Genomic DNA, 17,333 nt, shown 5'->3' on the forward strand with positions numbered 1-17,333 from the left:
TGCCATTGCATAAAAAGAGGTAACGGCATATTTAAAAGTGAGAAATGTACTGTGCAGATAAAAGTAAAAACAGCAGACTTATATTTAAAGAAAACAGGCTTATCAGATGCTAATAAGAATTAAAAACAAATAAGCAAACCTACATGGTATACAACGAGGTAACAAGGTCTCAGCATTTAAAAAAGTGAGTCAGTCGAGGCAGTAAAATTAAGTGTTTATTATACGCAGTGGTATTGCACAGCCGTTTCAGACAACAACAAATAGTCACGATTATAATCTGCCACATCTCAAAGTTTATTATCTTAATGCTCGAACAGAAGACCCTCTGCTCTCAATTAGCTTCTTAGCCTATTTAAAGTCACTGTGCGATGGCCTTTTAAAAGCATTACTGTGTTTATATGATATCAAAACGTATTTTTTCTGCTATCAGATATCGGCTTTATTACCGTGTTTTCCTCGGGATCGACACGAAGGATTTCTGTGAATTTTCTCCAGATGTTTGTGGAGGAAAGTTAGCCCAAATGATCTCCTGGAAAACGTATCAATAGGAGGATTAATCAGCAGGAAAGTAGCGCAACATGGAAATGAAACGGTGCTCTGTTTGAGATGTTTTCTGATCTAAATGTACAATTTAATCTCAATTATCAAGATGGTTAGTTTTGCCGTTCTTCTGCAGGATCTATAATGCATCACACCTAACATTTAGGAACATTTAAGCCTTATATTGGCATGAATGTAATGTTAAAGAGTCCTTGTGATCATTTCCAGGTGTGTTAATCCCCAGTGGCCGTCCATTTGGGTTAGAATAATAATCCCGGTATAATTTAAAATGTGTAATGTTTTCAGAGCTGAGGTTTGTAACGGCACACCTCCAGAGATCCTCAGGCTCTCGGGCAATCCAATGATTTAGACTTATCCCCCCCCACACACACACACACACACACACACACACACTCTCTTATGTAGGTCAGCCCCAGCAAAGTGCATATTGATCTGGAGCTAAATGATATGGTGGCGTCTGCTGCTCGATGCTAAGAAGGTGCCCTCAGCCAGTTAGCTTCAGCAGAGGAGACGACAGAGGTCACATGATCCTGGACAAATCTGCAGCTGTTTCCTGCAGGAAGTAGAGACTCAATCTGGACAATACTGCACATCTAATTAACTGTTAATGCGTTGAAGGTGTACCCAAAACCTTCATTTCATTCATGCAACGTAGAGGTGAGGAAGTGCTTTGTAGAAAGGTCTGGAACACCTTCCCTCAAAGGTAAACATAGAGCAGTGTTTGTGGGAAAACTACAAAAGAAATTGGATTTTAAAAAGTAACATTTGTGGGAATTTCCTCCGATGTGAAAGAGGCCCAGATTTTGGATGGTAAATCTAAAACAACCAAAAACATGACCAGTGTTCTGATTCATTAACTTAATTAGATGTGATAATTATACCGTGTACAAAAATTACACAATTGAGAAAACCTGCTTTAGGTTTCAGAGTACTTTTATATCGACTCTTCTTGCACTATCTCTATTCTATTTGTACTTGTATTTACTTGCACTATTTTATCTGTTTTATTTTATCTATGTCCTGTTCTATTATTAATGATTTAGTCAGAACAAGGCTGTAATCGCTTTTTGTTTGTTTTTGTATTTTCTCCAGTGACATAAAGACCCTCTCTTTAAAACCTTCGAAACTAAGATGAAACAAGATTTCCCAGATTCTCCTTCTTATGATTTATATTTAGTAAAACAATAGTATCAGGTCTGAAACCACCAGCCTCGGGGACAGTTGTATTCCACAGGACTAGGGATGGGTATAGAGAACCGGTACTAAGTCAGTATCGGTACCTGATTGGACGGTATAGGTATACCGTTAAGCCGCTGGACCACCGGTGCTGCTATCGGTATGTGAATTACGCTACTTCCTTAGTTTAAACAATTCTGGTTGGTTGGGAACCCTCATCCCGTGTGACGTATCCGGCTTGAGTACCGCTCTGATTGGCCACTCGTCATCTCTCCTAACAGCGCTCTTATTATTGTGAGACTCCCGGGGGCAGACCATAGCAGGGGCAGACCATAGCAGGGGCAGACCATAGCAGGGGCAGACCATAGCAGGGGCAGACGCAACATCTTGCTAGAAACAGCGTCTCAAGGCTTCTTAACATTTAACAACCTATTAATGATGCATACCAACTTAACGGGAAGAAACTCGGCTAACTGACGATATTAATAACCATTTTACCTACGCTGAACAGAAGTCCAACACCAAGAGTCTAAATCAACACTTAGCGAAACGGGCTAACGGGGCTAACGGCTACTTTATCACATAACTGGCAAAAGCGATCTTTTCTACGTCATTTTATCTGACACACAAACCACATATCACATGAAAGCTGAGATTCCACAGATTCCATTGGTATACGTCTCATCACTGTACGACTAAAACTCACTGAACTAGCAGCCAGGAAAGAGCAAGAAAACAACTTCACTTTACGTAGCCATGATGATAATGATGTCTTACCTTTGCTGCTTGGTGATCAAAAGTTGTGTTCAAGGGCATAAGAACGCTGCTGAAGGTTAATCCAATGTCTCTGTGTAACTTTGAAATTATTACTGATAATCCATCATTGCAATTATAAATAATAAACGCATTATAATGGTTAGCCGACCGGAGCTCCCGGTTTAGGAGGTGTGCACGCAGCGTCTCGTTTGAACTGAATAATGGTCATGTTTACATGGATGTATGAACTGCCCCTAATTACCCCCCCCTCCAGAGACACACTGTCAAACACACTCAGACCTGCTTGGTATGACATTGAAAAAGTTACATTAATTAATAAATACAATAAAATGACTGTTTAATCTTCACATCTTGTAATCATGTCTATAATTTTGAGCACCAAATTATTGAAAAGTATCGAAAAATACCGGTATTGATAAGCGGTAGCGGTATCGATAAAATCCTAACGATACCCATCCCTACACAGGACATAAGACTATTAAACACTTGAACCTTTGAAAGAACATCATAACATTCATCTGATTGCAACTTGTAAATTATTTATCTAATATATCATATTCCATTTACTTGTATATAGACTCTTATTGCACAATTTCTATTCTATGTTATCCGTTTTATTTGTTTTATGCAGGGCTGCTCAATTAATCGTATTTTAATCGCAATTACGATTATGGCTTGCAACGATTACGAAAACGACGTAATCGAAATAAAACAATAAGTTTTTTATTATTACTTATTTTCTTTATTTTTTTTATTGGTTTTTCAGTTGAATTAAACTTAAAGTTCAGGGTAATCAACTGTTAAAAACATACTGCTCACATTTTTTCTCCAATAAATTGATGTTTTCAAAGTAAATCGATAATCGTTTTTAATAATCGTGATATCAATTATTGACCCAAATAACCGAGATTATGATTTTTGCCATAATCGAGCAGCCCTAGTTCTAAGTCATATATATATTCATATTGCACTGTTGGAGGAGCCTTAAGTTTTTCATTGACATATCTACACTATAGCTAATGTACACATGACGATAAAGACTTGAAACTGAAACTTTGATTCCATGTACTTGTATATTGACGCTTACAATCCTCCAAATAGATTATTCAACATTTCCTCACAGTAGTTTAGTCTATTTATTTCTATTTTATTTGTATTTACTTGCACGTCTCAAATCATTCTCTTGCACTATTGTATCAGTTGTATTTGTTCCATGTCCTATATATATTCATGTTGACCTGTGACCTCAGTTTCATTGACATATCTACACTACAGCTAATGAACACTTGAATCTCTCACTCGTCATAAAGCCAGAGGAATGTAGGGATTCAGTTTCAGGCTTTTCATTTCTGCACACATTGTGAGGGTCAAACTCTGACCAGTGTTACCCCCCCCCCCTCTTTCTCTGCTTACTCAGCACTGTTCTGCTCTGACCTATAATATGGTTTTGCTTTGCTTCATCTGCACATTTTCCACCGGGGGAGGGGCGTCTCTCTACCTCCCGCTCTGTGCACTTCAGGTTAATATTATCGCTAAATTAAGCATCAGCCAAGCGTCTTGTTTTCTTTTTTATTAATCGAGCCGCATAAAAAAACCGTGCACAGGTTCACGAGCGTCACATCACGCCCCGTTAACTCGCACAATTACACCGTAAATGGAGAGTTAAACGGGCGATAGGCGTGTAAATCAGCGTAGTTACCTGATGGACATGCAGCTGCCACGGATTTTAATTAACAATTGAGTCATTAAGTCATAAAAACGTCTGTAATGTGACAAATTTAACAAGAAACACACAATGATCAGAGACAGAGGAGAGAGGAAAGCAATTATTTCGCCTCATTTGACCCAAAATATGATTTGTTTTCCGTGCTTAAGGACCATTTATAGCTATATCATTTTAAATTAATGATTTTTCTGAATGTGAGAAAGGTAGGGCAGGAGTAGATAATGTCAACATGTGTTCACACTTTGCGGCTGACAATGTTTTTATCTATTTAATCTTTATCTTGTCAGGCAGTCTTATCAAGATTAAGATCTGTTTTCACAGCCTGACGTCAACAAAGCATTGAGAGAAGTTGTGTGTATCCCACGAATGCTTTGCAACTAAACTAGAGATTATGCACGCTCTGAAATCCTGTATAATTTAATTCCCGATCAAACACAATTACCTGTGTTTGTCTCACATGCATGAGCGTGCACGTGCGTTTGTTTGCACGTCAGGGTGCTTTCATTCATGCTTTTCACTGCAGAGATTTGTGGTTTTGGCACCTGAAGACGAGCGCCGTCAAAACAAAACCTCCCTCTCATCCGGCAGAGCAAAACAAAGGTGCTCATTGGAGAGCAGATTACAGCAGGATGTTACTCTGATGCTGACACACACACACACTCACACACACACACTCACGCACACGCACACACGCACACACACACACACACACACACACACACACACTTAACTTCCTTTAAAAACTCCCCTACCCTGCAGAGAAGTTACTACATTACAGGAAGACGGCTCAGAAGTTACCGTAAAGTTTCTCGCCGTCATTACAAACAGATATTTAGATAATATTCCACTGGTCTTTGGGAAGGTGCCTTACACTTATTGGGACACTTTCAGACACATTTGAACCCAGCTGTTATTGTTTTAATTTGAATATCAAGTCAGACAAAGCTGCTTAAGTTAGACAGCTTTTATTGACCTCTGTTTCTGAGCATCTACGCTACTTATGTGCCAATTAAATACTCGTTATAAGTCCAAAACTCTTTGACTTAAGATGTTCACTAAGCTGTAGCTATTGTGCTTTTGGCAATAACATCTTTAAATCATTTTAAAACTGGTAGATATCCCTGGATTATATGTTGGAAAAAGGTATAATATAATACGATCCATTAGCCTTAAATTATCTGGCAACAGCTGCATTTGTGTGGCAAGTATTTTAAAGTTTCAACTTAGTTATTTATTAAAGTCATTGTAAGTTCTCCAAATCCTGCAGAAAGTTGCCCTTTGTTGCCTCTTTGTTTGACTGACTTATCAAAAATGCTTCTAAAGTCTCCAAATGGATGAATTTGAATGACCATGAAGCAGAAATCTTGCATAACTGAGTCATGTTGTTGGCTGTGAATGTATTCCTTCAGGGCAGGAGAAGAAAGTCTTCACAGTTCCAGCGTGATGTTTCCTAAAGGTCACGCAAAGTGCATCCTCTCTGATGTGTTATTACTTGAGAGGGAAAGAGATGACATTTGGTTTCTGCAGAGACTCACGGTTGCTTTTGGACGTGTTTTATACTTCCATGTGTGTGCACGGATGTAATGGATGCACGTGATCAGAGGTGGGAAGTAGTGGAGTTACAAATACTTCGTTACTGTACTTAAGTACATGTTTCTGGTATCAGTACTTTACATATTTTTCTTACGACTTTTTACTTTGACTTCTTACATTTTGAACACAAAGACCTGTACTTTCTACTTCTTACATGTTGAACCCAAATACCTGTACTTTCTACTTCTTACATGTTGAACACAAATACCTGTACTTTCTACTTCTTACATGTTGAACACAAATACCTGTACTTTCTACTTCTCACATGTTGAACCCAAATACCTGTACTTTCTACTTCTTACATGTTGAACCCAAATACCTGTACTTTCTACTTCTCACATGTTGAACACAAATACCTGTACTTTCTACTTCTCACATTTTGAACACAAATACCTGTACTTTCTACTTCTTACATGTTGAACACAAATACCTGTACTTTCTACTTCTTACATGTTGAACACAAATACCTGTACTTTCTACTTCTCACATGTTGAACACAAATACCTGTACTTTCTACTTCTTACATGTTGAACCCAAATACCTGTACTTTCTACTTCTTACATGTTGAACACAAATACCTGTACTTTCTACTTCTTACATTTCCCAAACAGGCTGGTTCCTTTAGTTTGAATGTGTGTCTGGTGGCGTGATCATTATTATTTAGAGTCATTGCGTGCCTATTGATTTGAACACGATCCGTGTATCCATCATTTCCTGGTCTTCTCTAAAGAAGAGGGACCAATGAAAACGTTGTCATGTTGCCGTTGTTCAGCATGGAAACATTCATTAGCTAACAATGACATTATTGTTCTATTAATATAAAGGGAGGTCAGGTACTCTTTAAAACAGCTGCTAGTTATGGGTACTTTTTACTGAAGTACATTTCAAAGCCTCTTTACTTTGACTTGAGTAAAGAAGTTTAGTCAGTACTTCTACTTTCACCAGAGTATTTTTAAACACGAGTATCTGTACTTCTACTTAAGCAAAGGATGTGTGTACTTCTCTCCACATGATGTAATCAGGACATCAGAGCAGAGTCCAGTTTGACCTGGCAGGGTTTCGTTCAGACGGGAACAGAGGAGTGTGCACGTTGTCGCTGCGTATTAATCATTATCTGTTGGTAGCTGTCAGCATGAAGTCAAACATTAAACTGCAACAGGTTCAGTTTAAGAGCAGCTCCTGTCTCTGCTAAATAAATATCTGAGGTCTTTCTGACCTGCTGTCAGCGAGGGTTTTTACTGCTGTTCCAATTACAGTCAGCTGCAGCTCTTAATCAGGTAACGCTGGGGTTTACAGGCGGTCCCTGAACGCACCGCCATAGGTTATTACCCTTCATACACCGAGCAGGCACCATGTCACCGGATTTAAGTCCAAACTTAAGTACTCTACTTTTGGTACAATGCATATAAAAGATCCTACACGTTTATAACAATCATATTTCCCCATTATTTAGTTAGTTATTGTCTCCTTTTAAGCGGAAAGAGGTGATTTTGTTAAGAAGAGAAATGGGAAGGCGGGTTCCTCAGGATTTCTTAATAGTTTCTTTACCATAATAATCCTCAAAAGGTATGCGTCACTTTTACCGAGACCTTAAGGGATATTTCTAATGTATAAAACAGTCAAAAGACAAGTCAGATTTCCGGTGTATCTAGGGCTTAACATACGGACAGATCTTACCGTAATATTCATTTATTTTTCACTATTTTCTCCATTTAAATTGTGTTTTGTAGACGTAATGAATCAAATATTTAGGTGACTTTCCTTTTTCTTTTCTAAATGATTATCACTACCTTGATTTTGATGCATATGTTTTTTGTGGAAGAAGTAGCATGTATTTATCCTTTAGGACTAATGACAAAGCATGGCTTAATGTGGTGTAAAATAGTACAACAATTCAAGTTTGAAGCCAGCGCTCTAAATGACGTGCACAGTTTATTATAGGAGCTAATGGTTAGCTACCAACATGAATGTAATGCAAGACCAGAGGAATGAAACTGAAGCACTTTTGTGTGTGTGTGTGTGTGTGTGTGTGTGTGTGTGTGTGTGCGTGTGTGTGTGTGTGTGTGTTACTACGTGTGTTTCTGAGCATTGGCCTGTCACATTGTCTCATAGTCTCGGCTGATAAAGTGACATAGTTGTGTCAGCTGATCTCCACTGTACCGCCTCAGGCCTGTAGGGGAACTAATGCCTCACACATACACATACACATACACATACACACACACATATACATACACACACACATACATACACACATACACATACACACATACACATACACACACACACACACACACACACAGGACTCAAAGGCACAATAGATGTGCATTGGACATGCAATCTGGTCACAAGATGAACTCCAAATCATCTTCACATGAAGCTGCACACACAGATTGTTCTTTCTCTGACACACACACACACACTGATTTCTCTTTGTATAAATACTCCCTTTCTTTTTACAATGTGTGTGTGTACTAACCGCTGAAGGATTTGTTGCTAAATCAGAGGCAAAGTGTCCTAAATGTGTTTTTGTGAGGATGTGTAGATGTCAGCAAGACCACAGGATGGATATGTAGTTTCTGCCTTGTGTGTAAACTATGAAATATTGACAATAATGGCGATATTTGTGTGATGATCCTGGGTCTGCTTGAACACCGTTTCTGCACACACAGATTGTTCTTTCTGACACACACACACACACACACACACACTTTGTGTTCTCTTTGTATAAAAACTCCCCTTTTTTTACAATGTGTTCCATTTTAGTTTGCTTTGTGTGCATGTGTTAATTGTTTTTATGAGTTATAGTGAGTTTATTTCTGTTTTATTTAGACGTTTGTTTGTTATAAGCATGCACTGTTTGGGCTACACATGGACATGAGCATCTACTACATGCACTGGAAGAGACTGGGCTGTAAATAATAACCAGAGCTGCATTGAGATCACTATCATTCATTTTCAGCCATTTTAAGGACCAGTGACCTTGTATAAAGTTCACAACTGGACCTTTAATAAAAAAGTTTGAGTACCCCTGTTGTAGATGATACTCTTGAGCTTGTCCAAATAGGAAAACTCTCACAAACATTATTGTACATTCATATTTTTGCAGAACAATATATTTACCTGCATTCTTATTTTTGAGCTCTTCCACCTCCTTTTCACTGGAGCTCATCCTGCCCTCTGAAACTGAAACATTTGTGACATTTTTATAGTTAAATATCCTGTGGTTATTGTCGTCAGTTTATTTCAGTTTCCGTCATTCACACATCACATGTTAGAAAGTTTGACACATGTTTTCTACCACACTTAAAGAGTACACTTTAAATCAGATAGCTTACCTGCGTTCTCTCCTCCACCTCCTTTTCACTGAAGCTCATCTTGGGCTCGAGAGCTGAGCACATTTTAGGTTTTTAATTAGGATTGTTGTTAATGATAACTAGTTAATTCAGCACATGTAAATATTTACCTGTATTCCTGAGGCCTGTACTACGAAGCTGGTTCAACCTAACCTGGATATGTTTGAGTTAGCCGGTTGGCGTAATCCAAAACATACGCGCTCTCGCTAAACTGTCCTACGACGCTGGTTATCAAGTGGATCGCTCAAGCCAGCCGTGTCCCATCTAGTTAGGTGCGCGTTCACATGAAAGGGGTGGTATCTGGAGCATTCGACCAATCACAAACATGGACAAGCGTACTGACAGCGCAGCGTCATACTTCCTGAATGAAAAGTGAACTTTAATATTAGTCAAATATGAAGAAGTTAAACTTTAAACATCCATGACTTAAACACTTTACCCAGGATAAAAGCCACATAGCTGCACCTGCAAGGTGAATACAGCTGGTAAAAGAAAAAGTGTTTGAATGCGTACATTAACAGGTTTATGATATCACTGCCCCGTCTAAGACACGATCTGACTTTAATTACATTTGACTCGAGTGTTTCGTCAACTTAATGTGTTGCTTAAAATAATACTTCTGCATACAGTATGTGACACTGTGAGTGTTGCACGGCCAGATACGGCTCAGCTGACTCAAATAAGGAAATATATGATACATTATGATGTGATATGATATGAATGATAATGGGACACATCTACGTCTGCACTCACAGTGCCGCGGACTGTACTTAATGTTACTCTGATCCGGTTACTTATGTTGTGGCAGATATTTAAGTAAGCTTTCTTAACGCTAATGTTATAATAGTCAGATTGCTCTGAAGATGGGAGGGGATATTCTATTAATTTTCACGTTCACACAGTCAGTTGATTTTTGCCGGCCGTCTTTCCTGCAACGGCAGTTTTTCTGTATTTCCTCTATCCTGTAATATGACTTGATCGCTTTAAACTCCGCACACGGAGCTCTGATTGGTCAGCAGGCGGTGCTTTCACTGAGTTGATCTCTTAGCCTGCCACCTAACCTGCTCCGGAGCAGGTTTGCCGCTCAGCATAAGTTACCATGGAGATCTAGCCCGCTAAAAAGAGAACCAGCGTCGTAGGACCGGAAAGCCCGAGTTTTCCCTGAAGTCAGCCGGCTAAGCGAAAATCCAGCTTCGTAGTACAGGCCTCTGGTCTCACTGGCTGTCAGTCTGATCTGTTCGGCCAACGTTTACCTCCTCGTTCCGTGGCATCCCGACATATTTAGATTATTATACCATGGCTTTAAACCTTCTTGTTATACAGGGTTCCCACGGGGTCTTATCTTATAAAGTCTTAAAAAGTCTTCAATTTGATAATCAGAATTTAAGGCCTTAAAAAGTCTTAAATGTGATCAAAAAAATAAGAAAGGTCTTAAATATGATTTAAAAGGTATTAAAAATGATGGTATTTGAAAGGTACTTCTGTGTTGCGATCGCGTCTAAATGTGTTTTGGGGGAAATGTCCGGGCTGCAAAGTAACCTGTACGGTGAGAGCCTTTCAGTTCCCCCCAACAATTTGTATTGAAATAAATCAACATGGAACCAGTAATCACTAACTTTGTTTCCACCGGCCCCTTATCGGAGAACACCCAGCTAGTAACCTAGCAACCAAGCTTCAGCTAGCGGCAGTCAGAAACTCATGTATCTTCGAATCTACTTACAAATAAATATGGGAAAGTGTAAGTTCAACCGTATTTGGTTGGAAAACATCAAATGTAGTGCTTGGTTGAAACCAGTGGAGGGGAACGTGTTTTGAAGCCAGCTGCACCTTTTGCAAAAGAAATTAGCGTTTGTTTTGCTAATGCAGCGTTAGCTAGTGTAGCAGGTCCCGCAACAACATCGGGGGACCTCCGGGTGACGTTTGGGTCTACGTCAACCCTAAAAGCGGAGGTGCTGTGGACGCTAAATACCGTAGCTAAACACCAATCATACAACAGCATGAAGGCAGCAGAGCACTGAATATAGCTCTTGTCACACACACGCACACACGCACTCACTCACACACGCACACACACACGCACATACACTTTTTGTCTAACACGCCAACACAGTTCTGTGTACTGTTATGTTCAGTCATCGTTCTTATGTTGAACATGAATACATTTACTTTGTAAGTAATTATGGGACTTATTTCTTCTTTCATAGCAATTTTCCTTCATACTTTCTTGCTGTGAAATAGGTCTTAAATTCTATTCAAAGTGGTCTTAAAAAGGTCTTAAAAAGGTCTTAAAAAGTCTTACATTTGAGTTGGTGAAACCGGCAGGAACCCTGTTATACTAAACACTACTTCTTCCTAACCTCTTAATTTGTCACGCGCCTCATTAATGGAGAAACATGTCTTCTACTCTCCAACCACCAGATCTTTTGTTTGGCTGATCTGATTGACCACACCTCACCAGATGATCCAGAATCAATTGATTATTGGTTAGGAAGAAGGTCTTGGTGTAACTAGAGCTAAAGAGCCAGGTGCTTGGACGTCATTCCTGATTCTTATTGAATTTAGGGCCATTAGAGGGCCTTTTGAAAAGGCCCCCAGTCGGGCGTCCATTGGCGTTTAGCCCCTCTTTGACCTGGCTATTACGGACAATTTCCAGCACATGAACTATCTCCCCTTTGTCCCATCTGAACCTGATTAGCCGGCTCATTAGCATTGTTATCTCAGCCGGGGTGACAAAGCCTTTTATTGACGTGAAGCGACAAGAAGGGATTGCAAATACTCCCAAGGTTTGGCTTCAGTGATCAATCTGCTTCTGTCTATAAGAAATACCGATCCTCTGAAGAAGCTGGATGAACTTGCAGGTGAAACCGTTAAGTTGTTCAGTTTCTGTTCAGTTTGACAAGGTCACTATTCACTGCCTTTTGTTTGGTTTGACACGAATATATAAAGAATAGTGTGAGTTTCTTGCACTGCGTAACAAAAGTACCCCCCTCTACTTAAAGGTGTCAACTTTTCAAGTGGTTTTATTGTTGGTGGTGTTGTCCCAAAGATAACTAGATCTTCTCTGTCACACACTTCATTTGTTGGTCTGAATGATGCAAGTTTCTTAACAAAAAGTCCTTCACCAGTTAGACCCCATTCGCACGGGAGCGCAAACGGACCGGATTCGTTATCAAAAAAGTCTTCCGTTCGGCTCATTTAACGTGTCCGTTCACACATGACCACTGGAGACGCTGTAGTACATATGCCGGGCCTGTAAGTGGTGCTGTAGTAATCCCACAAAATACACCAAAAGCAGCGAAGAAGACCCCCGAGCATGGTTGCCATGGTTGCCCTTCTGTTTATGCCCCGCGGTGGATTTAGCAACATGTAGTTCATGTAATTCTCCATGTCCACTTGTTGCTGATGGTTGTGGTAGAGGAGCTGTAGATGTTGCACTAACATCTGTAGCATGGTCAGTAGCTACTGACGGTAGCTACTGACCATGCTACAGCAGTGAGCAGCAGAGGTGGGGAGAGGCGGGGCTATGGCTTCATCGTTATCAGGAAATTATCGTATAGGGCGTACACACTGAGCCGTTTGCCCCCCCCAGAGCGTTCCGGTTGCATATCTATCCACCTTGGGACCCGTTATCGTTTGCAGGGTCCGTTTCGGCCTCGTGTGAACGAACGGGCTATACGCGAGAGAAAAGTAGCAGATACAACCTGTTTCGTTCTCGTGTAAACACCGCCTTAATCAACACACATCGTTCCTACTTTTCCCTCGTTAGTATTTCCAAGTGGTACAGTATTGGTGCCGTTGCATATGGATCTTTTCTGTTTTTCTCAGGACTAAAAACGTATGGACTTATATCGCTAGCATGGGCTAGCAGCCTTGCTAACGCTGCCGTCCAAAGCTAGAAATAACTGGAAAAGTCAGAATTGAATCTAGAAACCTTGACCTCAGTCTTGGATACATCTCCGTAAAACACCAGGTAGTATAGAAGTAAATTAGTCAGGGTTTGTCATATCTGGATCTAGCTTAGTAGAAAACCATTGTATTTCTTGCTCCTTCTTTGCCGTCTTATCTGGATCTTTTCTGTTTATTTCAGAGCAAAAAACGTATGGACTTCTATCGTTAGCGTGGCTACTGTGTTATATCTGGTTGAGTTGCATCCTAGCAAAAGGTTCCCTGGTAAGCAGTGACTCGGTGTGAAAGTCAAGGGCTTTTATTGTGAGATTTGACCAAAGAGAAAGCGAGGCTTACGGGATCCAAACCCCTCTGTTCTTCAGCCATTCGCTCCATAATGATATTTCAAAGCTCGGCCATTGCCGCTTTAACTGTGTTTAATAGGAGCTTGAACTCCTAACCTGATGATCTTTGACCTGCATTTAAACACCAACAGATGGTTGGACGGTGCATTAGTTGGAGTGCGTAGTGTCGTGTATTTCCTTAGCCTTCTCCATCTTTCTATTTGTTTAATTTCATTGACTGTGTCACTTCTGTACGGACGGTAACACGAGACTCGCTGCTGCAGCTCGGTGGCGGTCTTGGCAGCGTTGTGTGTTTTTGTTTCGGTTACACCATGTGTCATTCAGCACTTTGGTGCCAAGAAGAAAAGCCTTTCAAGGATCCAGAGCTCCTCGAGTGTTTCCTGAGGAGCTCCTTGTGTCTCGAGATGATTTGCACTCTCTCATGGCAGCATATGTGTGGTGTGACCTGCCACTGATCTTGGATCGCACCACTAATGTCACCCCGGGCTTCACAGGAAGTTCTGGCACGCTTCAGCTGGTCGAATGTGAGCGACACAGTGTGGTTTCATACAGGGGACTGCAACTCGTTAAGTCTGACATTTAGAATAATCGTTAGGTCGTAGCATTTCCCTAAAATGTCCAAAAGTGTTTTTGTTGAGGTTTGATATTTATTACTTCTTACTATTCCATGTGTGTTTTTTTTTTTTTTTTTAATTAATATTTAATCATTTTTTTGTAAATTTTCATGCAAAAACCGCCAGAAACTAAAAATGTTTAGCTTCTCAAATATTAATATTATATTATTATTAATAAAGCAGCTAAAGATATTTGTTGCTTTTTCTATGTTTTATATCATATTAAAGTGTAGTACAATTTGGTTTTATACATGGAACTATGCCTGCAAGTTAGGGTTTGTTATCATTTGGTCGTAAAATGTCCCAAAAATGTCCAAAAGTGATGGATCTTGCCAGAAAATACAGTTTTTAGTTGTTCAAATATGGAGATTTGCTGCTTTTTCTCTGTTTTATATCACATTAAAGTGACATTTAAAGACATCTCCTTGGCGTTTGAGAAACTGGGACACTAAATAAGCAGATTAATTGGAATAAAAAATAACCGAAAATGTATATATTTAGATATAATCGGTGAAGGCTTATTATTTATTACTTTGTTAATTTTTTGTATTCATATTGAATCATATTTAGGTTATTTAAGTAATTTCTCACGTGAAAAACGCCAGAAAATACAGTTTTTTAGCTTCTCAAATATGGAGAGTTGCTGCTTTTTCTATCACATTAAAGTGTTATTTAAAGTTTGAGAAACTGGGATGAACATTAGACACTAAATAAGCAGATTAATTGGAATTAAAAATAACCGAAAGTGATATATATTTAGATATTATAGGTAAAGGCGTATTATTTATTACTTCTTACTTCTTACTGTTCCATGTGTGTATTTAAATGTTTTAAAATGAATAGTTAATCATATTTTGGTTTGATTAATTGTTTAAGTAATTTTTCATGCAAAAAACGCCAGATAATACCTTTTTTAGCTTCTCAAATGTTGATATTTGCTGCTTTTCTCTCTGTTTTATATCACATTAAAGTGGCATTTAAAGACATCTCCTTGGTCTTTGAGAAACTGGGATGAACATATACCGTTTCCAGGCAAATCTTTCCACCAAAATCAATGATATTAGAAACTAATAAGTAAGTTAATCGGTATTGGAAAATAACCGTTAGCTGCAGCCGTGTAGTTTAAATGAATATCGGACAAAATAAGACATTCTCGCATTTCAAAGGATGCCAAACACCTTTTTTCTGCCATTTTCTTGCATGAAAATGACTTTCAACAACGCATAATTATCAAAATACTTGGTGACTATTGCATCGCCCTCTGCAGCAGTCAGTTCAGCGATCGATGCGTGCATGCTAGCGTTCTGAAGCCTCCCTCAGTGTTGCTTGTTAAACACTAGTTTTCTGCTCATGATAACCATGTGTGATTAATCTCTTCATGTTGAGCCGCTGATTGATTTTTCTGAGAGGAAATCCCTCTCTTGCTAAGTGGATCTTTTAAGCAATTAGATAAATAAAGACATGTTATTGTCAAAAATAATCACTTGGCAAGTTTTTTTTATCAAGTTTGGCATCTTAAAACATGATTGCTGTTAATTTAGCTCCATGTTTTCACACTTATTCTGTCACTCTGTGCACAGATCAGGAGCCTGGGGCTGAGCATGTGACGGCATTAACGCTCAGAGGAAATTCCTCCAGACGAAGAGAACTGAGAGGAAAGGGAAAAGAGCTGGAAGACATTTTGATAGAAGTCCCAAGAAAGGTGCAATTTGTGGGATATGTTGCCGTGTTTGAACCGTGCATATTCAAGATTCAACGCTTTTATTGTAGTTATGTCGATGGAAATCTGAGGTCACAGGCAATGCACAGTAGGGCTGTGCGATTATGGCAAAAATCATAATCACGATTATTTGGGTCAATAATTGATATCACGATTATTAAATACGATTATTCATTGACTTTGAAAACATCCATTTATTGAACATTATTTAAAACAAATACAAATAATAATTTGAACAGTATCTTTTTAACTGTTGATTACCCTGAACGTATAATTCAACTGAAAAACCAATACAAAAATAAATAAAATAAATTATACATTTAAATAAATAATATCAAAAATAATAAATACCAATAAACAAGATCAACAAATATTTTGGAGCGCACTTCCACAAGCTACTAAACATATATAAATATGATAAATACAAATAAATTAGACCAAATATGTTGCACTGTCACAACCTAGCAAATCAAAATAATCGTTTTTTCCGATTATGTTGTTTTCGTAATTGTGGCAGGCCAAAATCGTAATCGCGATTTAAAATACGATTAATTGCACAGCCCTAGTGCACAGTGCAACACAATAAAACAGATCAAATAGTGCAAGTTAGTGCAATAAGAGTCTATATACAATACGGCCACAGATGTCAGCTGTTTGAGTGCACGTTTCCTCTCTCCTTGAAATGCATCTTCACTCTGGAGTAACGTCAGCACATGAAGAAAGACATTTTTAAGATTGCACTCATCTTAAGGTGCATTTTGTGGGATAATTTGCGTGTTAAACCGTGCAGATTCTAGCAGTTTAAGTGCACGTTATCTCATGTGCACGGTTCCTCTCTGCTGTAATGCATCTTCGCTCTGTCAGACTTCACGTGAGTGCATTCCTCCGCCGGCTCGACTTGGCAGATATTTTGGGAGGGAATCACCAAGAGGAGCTCTGGCTCTGCTTTCATTGGGCGACACCAGAGACTCGAACGCCTCCGGTGTTGATGCTCGTCCAAACAGACTCACTCTTGACACTGAACTTCCCGGGTTGACTGCACGTATTTTAGAGCGTTACAGCGAAATGAAATGTGAGAAAGTGATGAAGCGCACGTTTTAATGTTTGACACACACATGGACAGTGATGCTTTCTGCATCTCAGGATTTCATTTAACGTACGATGGGCTGCAAGTCTACTTAAAAATGGAGGTGCACAAACGCAGAGGAGAGTGTGGATAACTGTGACTTAGTGTGTATTATTCCTGTCAATCACTAGCAGTGTTTAGCCACTTTAGCAGATACGAGTCCTTTTTATTTGAGTCTTTTTTCCCCAGCGTGGCCGAATAGCCTCGCAGAGTCTTTTCTTTTTCTTTTCTTGACTTGCATTTTCTAATTATCCGTATGGGAATACAATTTAAATTGAAACTTTTCTCCTGTCTAATTAATTGGGTGCTGTGTGTTCCACCATGTAATGGGTTTTAAAATCCCTGAAGAGACGGACAGACCCTCAACGTGAGCTTCAGATAACTTCGTTCAAACTGTTAGGCATCATTAAAGGGGCCCTATTCTGCAGGAGAGG

At 39.3% G+C, this 17,333-nt stretch overlaps 1 protein-coding gene across 1 annotated transcript in view; it reads left to right on the forward strand.

The window, feature by feature from the left end:
- The window catches only part of ncoa2 (nuclear receptor coactivator 2), an 87,393-nt gene that overhangs the window by 4,734 nt on the left and 65,326 nt on the right, over positions 1-17,333 (forward strand).

Source organism: Trematomus bernacchii, unplaced genomic scaffold, assembly GCF_902827165.1.
Source record: "Trematomus bernacchii unplaced genomic scaffold, fTreBer1.1, whole genome shotgun sequence".
NCBI lineage: Eukaryota > Metazoa > Chordata > Actinopteri > Perciformes > Nototheniidae > Trematomus > Trematomus bernacchii.